At 31.1% G+C, this 10,808-nt stretch overlaps 1 long non-coding RNA gene across 1 annotated transcript; it reads left to right on the top strand.

Annotated features, from left to right (window-relative positions):
- Positions 1-443: 443 nt before the first annotated feature.
- On the top strand, positions 444-3,289 carry LOC112285726 (uncharacterized). Its single transcript, XR_002970816.3, has 2 exons — positions 444-2,409; positions 2,721-3,289. It is a non-coding gene; the product is annotated as an uncharacterized LOC112285726 (long non-coding RNA).
- The last annotated feature ends 7,519 nt before the right edge of the window (positions 3,290-10,808 follow it).

The following is a 10,808-nucleotide window of genomic DNA, read 5'->3' as shown; positions in this document are numbered from 1 at the left end:
ATCCTTTATATATTATATAAAAATAAATAAATAAATAAAATCACATAGATTTGTTTATATCACAATAATAAAATATATAACTTAAATAAAAATATGTGTATGTTGTGATTATAAGCTATGATATTTAGACTAATTTTCTTATATTATTATATGTAAAAATAACTTAAAAGCATATAATCAATATTCTAAACTTATATAATAGATTTTACATAATCATGTCAATTTTTACTATATTATCTAATAAACTAATGAATTCTTCCAATACAATCTTAATACAATCTTTCTTTCTTCTAATATCTACTACTATTGGTTTTTTTCTTTTTTAATATGACCCTTCCTATACTTCTATCTACAATCCTATTATAAAAAAGATTTAAGATTTAGGAATTGGAATTACATGAATGTGTCAGGTTTTTTATTCTTTTATTTTTAGATTTTGATTGGACATATCTCCTCTACCTCTTCATTTTTGTTGTATAGAATTTTAATGGTTTAACTAACTTACTTTGCAAGTTCTTAGTTTGCAAAATATATCAACCTTAACTTAGACTCTAATGTTTTGATTTTTTTATTGTAGAAATTTTGAGAGATTTGAAAATAATATTTAGTCTATTTGAAATTTATTCATCCTAAATATGTCATTAAATTATTTTTAAAATATATAGATTTATAGATATTGAAGATTTTATTCTTTTAAGTTGACTTCATAAATAGGTAGGATTTTGTGATTTTTGATTTAATCTACTTTCTTATTTTACAGATCTACAAATATAGTGGTGGATTTAAAATATTCTTTAAGTTTTTTAATTATTAGATGTAAGACTTTTGACTTAATAATTTTTATATTGATTTTTTTTTTTTTTTTTTTTTTGCTTTATAATTTTGAAATTGATTATATAGCTTAATCCACTTTGATATTAAAAAAACTACTTTGAGTAGTTAATACAATGAAATTTCTTCTTATCAATTATTCTGATATATTTTACCATGTTTTTGCATAAGTTGCAAAGTTGGTAGTGGCTTATTTCTTAAAAACATTGCTTAACCTAAGAAAAAAATTATAGAATATAAAATTTAGAGAAATTATGTGTTTATCACTTCAAAATTTTAATATATGGACAAAAAGTGACCTTATATTTGTCTTCCTTACTTTTGAGCTTAGTTGTCCTTATTAAACCTAAAAATAAGATTTTTCAAGTTTTTGAAATCAAATCATTGTCTACATCCTAAAGGCTAATTTTGATCTATCTTACAATTGGCTCCTACTTGCAATATGATTAATATGGTTGGTCTAGTCCAATATAGACATTAAAGTATTAGATCTACGGAATTAGTTTTTTATATGATTTACCAGAAAGCTTTCTCATTTCATATATTATAATGAAGTAGTTGTTTGATTGTAATGTTCTCAAGAGGTATAAGTAATCTTCTTTATTATGTATAATAAAATCAAATTACAAAATATATGAATTATTTGTGTGGTTTTGCATTACAATATATTTTTGCGGAATGGATGGGAATCAAATTCCAATGAATCTTCCTAACTTGACCTAAAAATTGCATTATATGTTGTCATTTGGAAGCTTTCAAAAGCATCAAGAATTTATATGTAATTATGTAGGTAACTATTAGAATAATTGGTTTGATGTTTTAAATTTTTATTTGCAAGAATTGCAAGAAATAAATATGTTTGATTTGACAAATTACAATTTAAGGCTCATAAATACTAGTAATATTATATGTACTATGGACAAAGATCAAAGTCACTAAATTTTTAAGAGATACATACAGGATTTAATTTTATATACACACAATGAGTTCTAGGCAGCTTGAAGGTAGATATCTTCTTAAGCAATTAATAAAGATCAAGATTTTATTTTATTTTGATATTAGAGAGAATCTTGACCAAAATTAATTATCATCCATCCTAATTACCACCGAGACTGGAAACCCAGCTCTCGTCCTGTTATCAAAATTCGAAATCATCCGCGCTTATTTTATGTCGCCGAAGGCTTGTCGAACTGCACTTGGGAAGGAATTTTGATACACAGGATTGTGTGCTTACGATCTCTCCATTGTTGCCTGTTACTAATGCCGAGTTGAGAAAGATGAAGGAGAGTACCCACCACGGAAGCTGAAGATGCTTCCACCAGTGGCAGCGTGCGCGCGGTGAATGATTCAGACTCGACATTAGATGGTGCGTCCGCAATCCTTCCGTCTGTGACACTGGGAATTACGAATACGGAGCCAGTTTTTGATGATCGGCGTCCCCTGCTTCCCTTGTCTTCTGTTGCTGCTACTCGTTTAGCGAAGGAGGGAGAGGGTGACAGGAAGGATTGGTGTGGTGGGGAGGGTGACGATCACGATAGGCAGAATCGAGAACTTCAAGCTGGGCTGCATCCTCTGCAGGTATTTTTAATTCCATGTTGTTGCATGTTAATGTGTGAATGATAGCAAAAAGAAATCCTAATGTTTAAATATTAACTTAATTTTTAACAAAATTTAACTTAATGATTGTAGTATAAATTTATCGAATCGAATTTTGTATGTCCCGACCTTGATTATGATCTGGGCAGAAGCATATCCTCTGTAGTTGGCGTCACAACGTATCTTACTGGGGTTCATCTGTCAGATTGAATTTGTGTCAGTTCAAGTGGGATTTTGGTGTTCTGCGTGTTACATACTTTGTGGTGTTTTGTTTTATTTTGTGATTGTCCAAGTTATCTGGAAATATAGGAAGCCATCACACTGAATGGGGACATCGTGTAGCACTGAAAATTTGGAGATTGTGGAGGCCACAAGTCAGCAACAGGTTGCCAGAATAGCTACTTTCTCACACAGTGCAATACACTTATGGTTTTGATGCGGTTGAAATATGACTAGGATGGATCCTAGCGGTAGTGTTAAAAACTGTAGTAGAATAGGGTCTCTAGAATCTTAAAAGGAAAGTGCTAATGTCTCGTGACTTACTTCATTTTACACTTACATAATTTCAAGACATTAGAAATCTGGCACCGTTTATGTATGTGTAAGTGATCTTGCTTCAATTTTTGAGCTTTAATGAAGTATAGTCAGACAATAATAAAGCCTTGATAGCAAGCCATTAAAAGCAATTGGTACAATAGGATAAGCCTTTTGCGCTGCTCTTCAAGAAGAGCTGGTATACTTTTACAGATTGATGGCAGTTATTGAGGATCAAATTCATCATCCTATTTCCGTCATGGTGAAACATGACTCCTTGAACTCTATTAATAACCATTAGTCTTTGAAAAGATTGGTGGTGTGGTCAGTCATGGTGAAACATGACTCCTTGAACTCTGTTAAAAACCATTTGTTTTTGAAAAGATTGGTGGTGTGGCTTAACAAACTGTTAGTCAAAATGTGTTTAATTGTTATATCAGTAAAAAAATTTAAGGCATTAAGGGGTGGAGCCATGGTAGGAGTTATTCATATGCATGCTCAACACAGTGATCTGTTGGTTTGTGCTTTTTTAAGGCATCATTTGTGCTCAGTCTGCTCTTTGTTCTTCAAAATGGTTTAAAAGTAACATAGTTCTTCATATTTTCAATCATGTATGATTTTTATATAAACTGCTTAAGAATATAGGTGCATAATGGTATGAAGTTTTCAAAATCTAATGTAAAACCCTCACAATTGGCCTTTTTTTGTGTGTTTAGTTCAAATCTTTATCTTTTTATTACATCTTTTGATATATCATATTGCATAAATTATTTTTAATACATTTCTATGTAATTATTATTTTGTGTATAATTTGGATTAATATATTGTTATTAATACAAAATTTTGGAACTTGAAGGTGAGATTCATGATTATTATGGAGGATTTTTTTATTTTAGGCCAAGCAATAAAAGATGAAGCATTAAATTGGGAGGATTATCAACTTCAAAATGTTATGCTATCATATTTTATCTCTGGACATCTTGTTCAATAGATTTTGAGAAATTTATTTTTCTATTTGCTATTTACTTATATGTATATGCATATCAAAACTCTTTGTTTTGTATGGTTTTTTCTTCAAATCATGATTGAGCTTCTTTCTAAAAAGCACTTAGTACAATAAGAATGAATTTTTGGAACACTATTTGGCCACAAGAGGTATCTCTTTCTTAAGCAAGGTGGCTTCATATAATATTTGATGGATCTTGTTGGATCAAAACTTACTCAACCAAAACTCCTTAAGTGCTTTAAGATGCCTAGACTTTAGAAATTGATATTTTTTGGACTTAATAAACTATACTCTTTACTGAATAAATATTACATAATACAAGTCAAGCTTTAATATACTAATATTAGTACAAGTTGATGGTAAAAATAGTAAATACAAACAAAGTTTCTATAACAACTTTGTTGTAGATAGGGTGTATGATTAAATTATCAAATTATAAAGCAAATGTTGATAATGTCGACACCTTCTTTCAACTTCTAAACTATAATTGGTTATTATCCTTAAGAATAAACAATGGTACAAAGTTGGATAATATTTAGTAGTTGTACAAAGGTACTTTTAGTTGTAGTTTCTTTCTTCTAATTTAGTTCTTCTTAGTATTTCTTTTGAGCCTAGAGAGTATATCAGTAAGTATTGTAGAGCATCAAATTTTTCTTAGACTTATTGGTGAACAAGATGGTGCTTCTATAAAGCTTCAAGAAATTTCTTTAATTATGTCATATATTTTGTTGTCATTGATTGAGTATAATGGAGTATGTAATAGTAGAACACAATGTGTGGAGCTAGAAATAGGTTGTCTAAATTTTATATGGTTTATTATAGATATTACTTTGGTGTTTGTTTTTTGTAGGAGGATTATAAAAAAGAAGTCAAAGATTTTGTTGCAGCAAAGTTTAAGGTTTTTAAATTAGAGAAGAGATTGCAAAGTTTTGTTCTAATTTTCTATGAGCATAATTCTTTAAAAATTTAATTAATAAGCTAATTGATTGTCTATAAGCTTAGCTCATACTAGATGTATTCTCTTCCTAAATTTTTCAAATAATAATATACCTAGTAATTTTGTAGATAAATCAACTAATTGCTTATGTGAGGATTTTAAGGAGACTTGAATCCCTTTGCTTTTGACTTTCTCTCTTGTATAATGGTGATGTAAAGATATTTGTTTTATACATTGATGGAAGATAAAGTTGTGGATGAATTTGATGGTACTTTCATCAGTACAAAATATTGAGATAGAAGCATATTCCTTGAATTTTAGGTCCATTATTAATATATTGATTCAAATAGATTCTTTTATTGCATTACATAGTAATTTGTATTACGCCTTAGCACTTGAGAGTGCCAATATTGGTTGTCATTTTGAATGCCAAGAGATTGGGCTACTTCCAAATTGAAAGATAAAGCATGTTGTTAATTTTTATTCTTAATGTCTCTTGCATAATTAAAGTCAATATGTTATATAAAGGTTGGTTGCTCTTCTTTGTTAAAAAAAATTCTATAGTCTTGTGTATTGTTGAAGTACCTCCAAATCATCTAAATTACTTGTGAGTATAAAAGTTGAGGTTTTTGCATATATCTATTGCACATTCCTACTACTACAGTAATGTTGTAGTGATTGTTGGTGAGTTGAATAAGTTTATCTACATGCTTCTAATATAACATGGCATCAACTTCTTCTTCTCATGTATTTAATATTAATCTAGGTTATTTGATTATGGGTTTAGTTATTGGTTGACTATTACCTAGCTCAAAGCTTTCAAGGCACTATTCAATGTATTTAGTTTAAAACATGAAGATTTTTTCAAAGACTACACAAAATTCAAAAGTAAGATATATGACTCTAATTCTTTCTCCAAGCAATGATATTTCAACTCTTTTATTTTAGCCACTAATAAAATCAAATAATCTATATTAAACAACTACTTATAAATAATAAATTATTGACGTTGAATGGAAGGATTAGGATATTTTTAAATTGATCTTTAATATTGTAGAGGTTTTGATTTGTGGCGCTTATTAAAAATCAATGTCCCTATAGCAATTAGTGAATCTTTTTATAATAAGTACATGGTACTTGGCAATGCCCATACAATGCCTTATAAAAGCATTATACAAGGTGTTTCTTATAACCTATAAGAATTCTTTTAATTATAAGATGTATGTTTTTTTCTTTTAAGTTATTATAAAAAAAGTTTTAACATCTATATATATATGAATTTCCATCATTGTTAGAAAGCTAAGATAACTATTATATAAATGTAGCTTCACTTTATAATTAGTGCAAAGATTTTGTCAAAATCTATATCATATTTTTTTCCAAATATACAAGTAAGAAGTCTAGTTTTTTACTGATTGATTGTTCTATTAGGTTGTAGCTTAGATTTAAAGATCTATTTTGTTGTTATTACTAATTTGTCATAGAAAAGACAAATAAGTTTTCATATATCATTCTTATAGATGGATTCAATTTCATCCTTCATTATTGTGATTTAACAAGAGTTAGCAATTACCTTCGAAAAAGTTTTTAGATTTAGCAAGATAATCACATTCTTGACATAATAATCTTATCAATATATTAGTAGGTTGGTGCAATGCTATATACAAAGTAGTAGTGATGTTATTGACAAAAACAATGATGATGATCATTTTGTACTTTGGTTTGTAATTAAAGGCTAAGGTTTGTCATGAAATGAAGATGAGTCATCAAGGATATTATTTATTGGCCAATATTTAGATTTAGATGTAGAAGATGTTATATGATTGCTTTGGAATGTGGATATGGATTAGACTTGGATAATGTCAAGATTGTCAAAGTGATACATAGTGAAGATAAGATTGCCTTGACATCATGCTATAAAAGAGATATTATTATTGTGATATGTAATAATATCTTTTTTTTAGATGTTGTCATAATTTTTAGTAAAATTTTTGCAAATTATTTTAAGAAATCTTGCAAGCTTTGCAACAGAAAGTTCAATAATTCAGCTTAATGTTGCCACATAGTTGTCGCCAATTATTCAAAAAAATTATCAAGATTTTGAAAAGAGTACTTAAGATAGTACTACTCATTAAATATGAAATTCCTTATCACAATCAATTTTTTAGTTTAAAGATTAAAAATATAGTATGCTTTGATAGTTTTATCATAGCAAATAAAGATTGTTGTTTAGCTTTAGTCTATAAATTTTTTTTGTTGGATTTTGTTGAGATGAATATATATTAAATAATAAAATGATCAAAAATAAAGTAGTTTTAGTTTTACTTAAAAGAATATCTTATATAGTGATGCTCCTAAATTTGTCTTTATTAATGATTTATTGAAAAGGCACATTTTTGTTTTTGTTGTTTTGGCCTATAAATAAATTAGAATTTTTTTCTAAAAAGCATGCTTTATTCTTTATCTAAGATCATTCTATTCTTTTGCTCTGAATCTTTGTTCGATTAAGAAGTGTAAGAAGTATATGCTTACTTGTAAATGCCATGAAAGTTATAAAATAAGAAAAAATCCAACAATGTATATTCTATTTTTTTTAACAAATCTAAGAATTAAGATTTGAGGACTTCTTTGGTTCTCTATATGGCTCTTAAAGATGAATTTTTTTTCAAAAGTCTAATTCTTGTAATTCAAAAAAAATATCTAAGTTTTACAAATGTGGTCATTGATAAAGGTTACAAAGTATTTGGTACCACCAATAGAAGATACTAGCATAACGCTGCATAAATCTAAGTAGATGATTTCCAATGGTCTTAATGCTCAATATTTTGCTTGCTTTTAAAAAGTTATTTGAGTGTACTTATCTTATTGATACACTTCATTAGAATCTTCAATATATATATATATATATATATATATTGAATTTGGATCTATTCTAAAAATTGGAGCTATTGGTAGATTAAAACATGTAGAATTGGCTTCAAATTGTAATAGGAGTTCTAATAGAGAGTTTTTTGGGAAAAAAAACAAGGACTGCTAGATTATGAGTCTTAAGATTTCTAATAAGAGATGATAATTTGTAAAGACCAATTTTTATATCTTTTTTTTCTACTACAATGATTTTATAGGATTTTTGCAAGGTTAGTATTAGACATATATCTTTTGTAAAGAAAACAAGATTTCTTAAGTTGGTTATTTAATGTATAGAAAGCAGATTTCTTCTAAGTCTTAAGGCACAATGAACAACTTTGATTATCTTTATTTCTTAGTTTGGTATTACAAGATCAATACTCTCTTTGCTTTTAATGAGATTGTCCTAGCATGAGACCAATGTCACAACTCCTTGTGAACTATTCTATTCAAAGATAGAAAACATATTAGGATTATTTGTAAAGTGATGTAATGCCTCAAAATCCAATATCCAAGCATGATTAATAGTAATGCTATTAGGGACATAGTCCTTAGAACCTTCTAGAGACAAGTTTCTAGAACCTTCTAAAAGTAAGTCTCTGGAACCTTCTAGAAGCTTCTTAGTTAGTAGAAGATGTTAGGGACATAGTCCTTAGAACCTTCTAGAGAGAAATTTCTAGATCCTTCTAGAAGCAAGTCTCTGGAACCTTCTAGAAGCTTCCTAGTTGATAGAAGTTGCTTGAGAAGCTTCCTAAATAGGAGTATATATTGGAATCGAGGTTGAAGAGTTCTTCAGTCTCGACAACACATCTCTTGGAGCTCTAGCTCACCTCTCTGGTGTTGTTCTTGTATTCATCTGATTAATCTAGTTCTTGCCAGTTCTTCTTGAACTTCTTATTAGATCTTAAGTCTGTATTTTTGTATCCGTGACAGTTTGTCGAGACTTCACTCACCTCAGATATTAGAGCTAGTTTCTTCTTTGTTAGAGTGTGGATTACTCCTCTGCTTGGAAGTGTACTAGCATTTTAGAGGTTGCGGATTACCTTCCTCTAAACTGATACTTCTTTTGTTACAATATTGGAGTCTTATTCTTCTTGGAGAGAGTGGATTATCCCTTTTCTTGAAGCTCTTAAGGCATTTTAGAGGTTGCAGAGTACCCTCCTCTAAACCAATATTGTCTTCTTGTAGAGTCATTTCTGTCCTTCTCTTAGAATGGCCAAGGGCCAAGACATTACTATGACGGAAAGTTCGGAGTCCAAGTTGGATGCTATCATGAATGCCCTCACTACGTTATCGCAAAGAACTGCAGAGATTGAAGGAGTCGTGGCAAGGCTTTATAATGATGGAGCATCTGGGATGGCACAATCTAGGTTGCACCAACCTCAAACTTCTGTACTTGGAGAAGCAACTTTGCCTCAGGTTCGACAAGCACCACTGGTTCTACAACATAAGGAGTCCCGAGTTAGCCTTCCGGACAAGTTTGATGGTACGCGTTCCAAGTTTCGAGGATTTGTCAACCAAATCAGGTTGATAACAGTTTTACAGCCCGAACGCTATCCAACAGAGGAGTCACGTGTTGGGCTTGTTGGAACCTTACTTACATGACAAGCTCTATCATGGTTTGCTCCTTTGTTTGAGAAACGATCGTTCATACTAAACAACTTTGAAACCTTTTTGGAGGCGTTTGCAGAAGCATTTGGTGAACACGACAAGGTTCGATGGGCTACAACAAAGATCCGGTCACTACGACAAGGGATGCGTTCTACATCAATCTATGCATTGGACTTCAGGCAATTAGCATGCGACATCAATTGAGACGAAGAAGCGTTGATGAGTCAATTCTATTGGGGTTTAAGGGACGATGTGAAGGATTTGCTGTTAACTCTTCTTGATCCGCAAACGCTCAAGAAAGCTATTAGCCAAGCTGTGAAGTGCGATAACTGCCTATTCCAACGTCGCCAAGACCAACATTTAAAACAACATACGGTTCGCCACACCCCAACTATATCGGCAAGCAGTGTGAATTCACATTTAGAGGTAGAAGACATGCAAATTGATGCGGTACGTGTCAAATCTCTTACTCTAGAAGAAAAAAAGCGGCGTATGGAGGAAGATCTATGCTTGTATTACGGTGAAGAAGGCCACAAAATTGGAAACTGCCCCAAGAAGCAAAATCGACGTATTATCAAGACTAGGGGCGCGTTTATTCAGGAAAACGAGGATGCCCAGCCACAATAGGAACCGTGCGGCTGGACAGTGAAATATCGCAACAACAACTAGGTTCCTTTCTTTCCGCTCAACCTGTTCTTTGTTTTACAATCTCTTTGCTTATTGGCCCTGAGAAACTGAAAACCTTAGCATTATTAGATTCAGGAGCATCTGCTTGTTTCTTAGACGAAGAAGTTGCGAAGCGTCATAAGATCCCTTTAGTACAAAAATCCAAACCTATTCACGTTGAGGTCATAAATGGACGACCTTTATTGTTTGGTAGTGTCACCCATGAATTAGAACCTATATAAGTGAAGTTTAAGGGCCATAGTAGTCATAATATTTTCAATATTATTAGAACCCCATCAAATCTTGGTATTCTTGGTCTTTCCTGGTTGGAAAAGCATAACCCATCCATAGATTGGAAGTTGCAGAAGATAACCTTTCCCACAAAACCACCCAAGAACAAGCCTAGTAGAAAATCCCGAATAGAGAAATCCTTATTTATTGGAGCAAGAGCGTTTATAAGCTCGTTCAAGGAAGGCACACCTTTTGTCATTTATGCGACTCCAACTACCGGGGAGAAGATCTCGACAGCAAGTATACCGGAGCAATATAAGGAATTTAAAGACGTGTTTCAAAAGAAAAATGTCGACATGCTACTGGAACACAGACCATATGATTGCACCATAGACTTGCAGGAAGGAGCACAACCGCCTTTTGGCTCAATCTACAATCTATCGCAGACGGAGTTGGTGGAGTTGCGGAAGTACATCGACGAGAATCTAG

The sequence above is a fragment of the Physcomitrium patens genome, chromosome 8, assembly GCF_059467195.1.
Source record: "Physcomitrium patens ecotype Gransden chromosome 8, ASM5946719v1, whole genome shotgun sequence".
NCBI classification, from domain to species: Eukaryota; Viridiplantae; Streptophyta; class Bryopsida; order Funariales; family Funariaceae; genus Physcomitrium; species Physcomitrium patens.
Note: the sequence above shows the minus strand (reverse complement) of the source record. Positions and strands in the feature narration are given on the sequence as shown.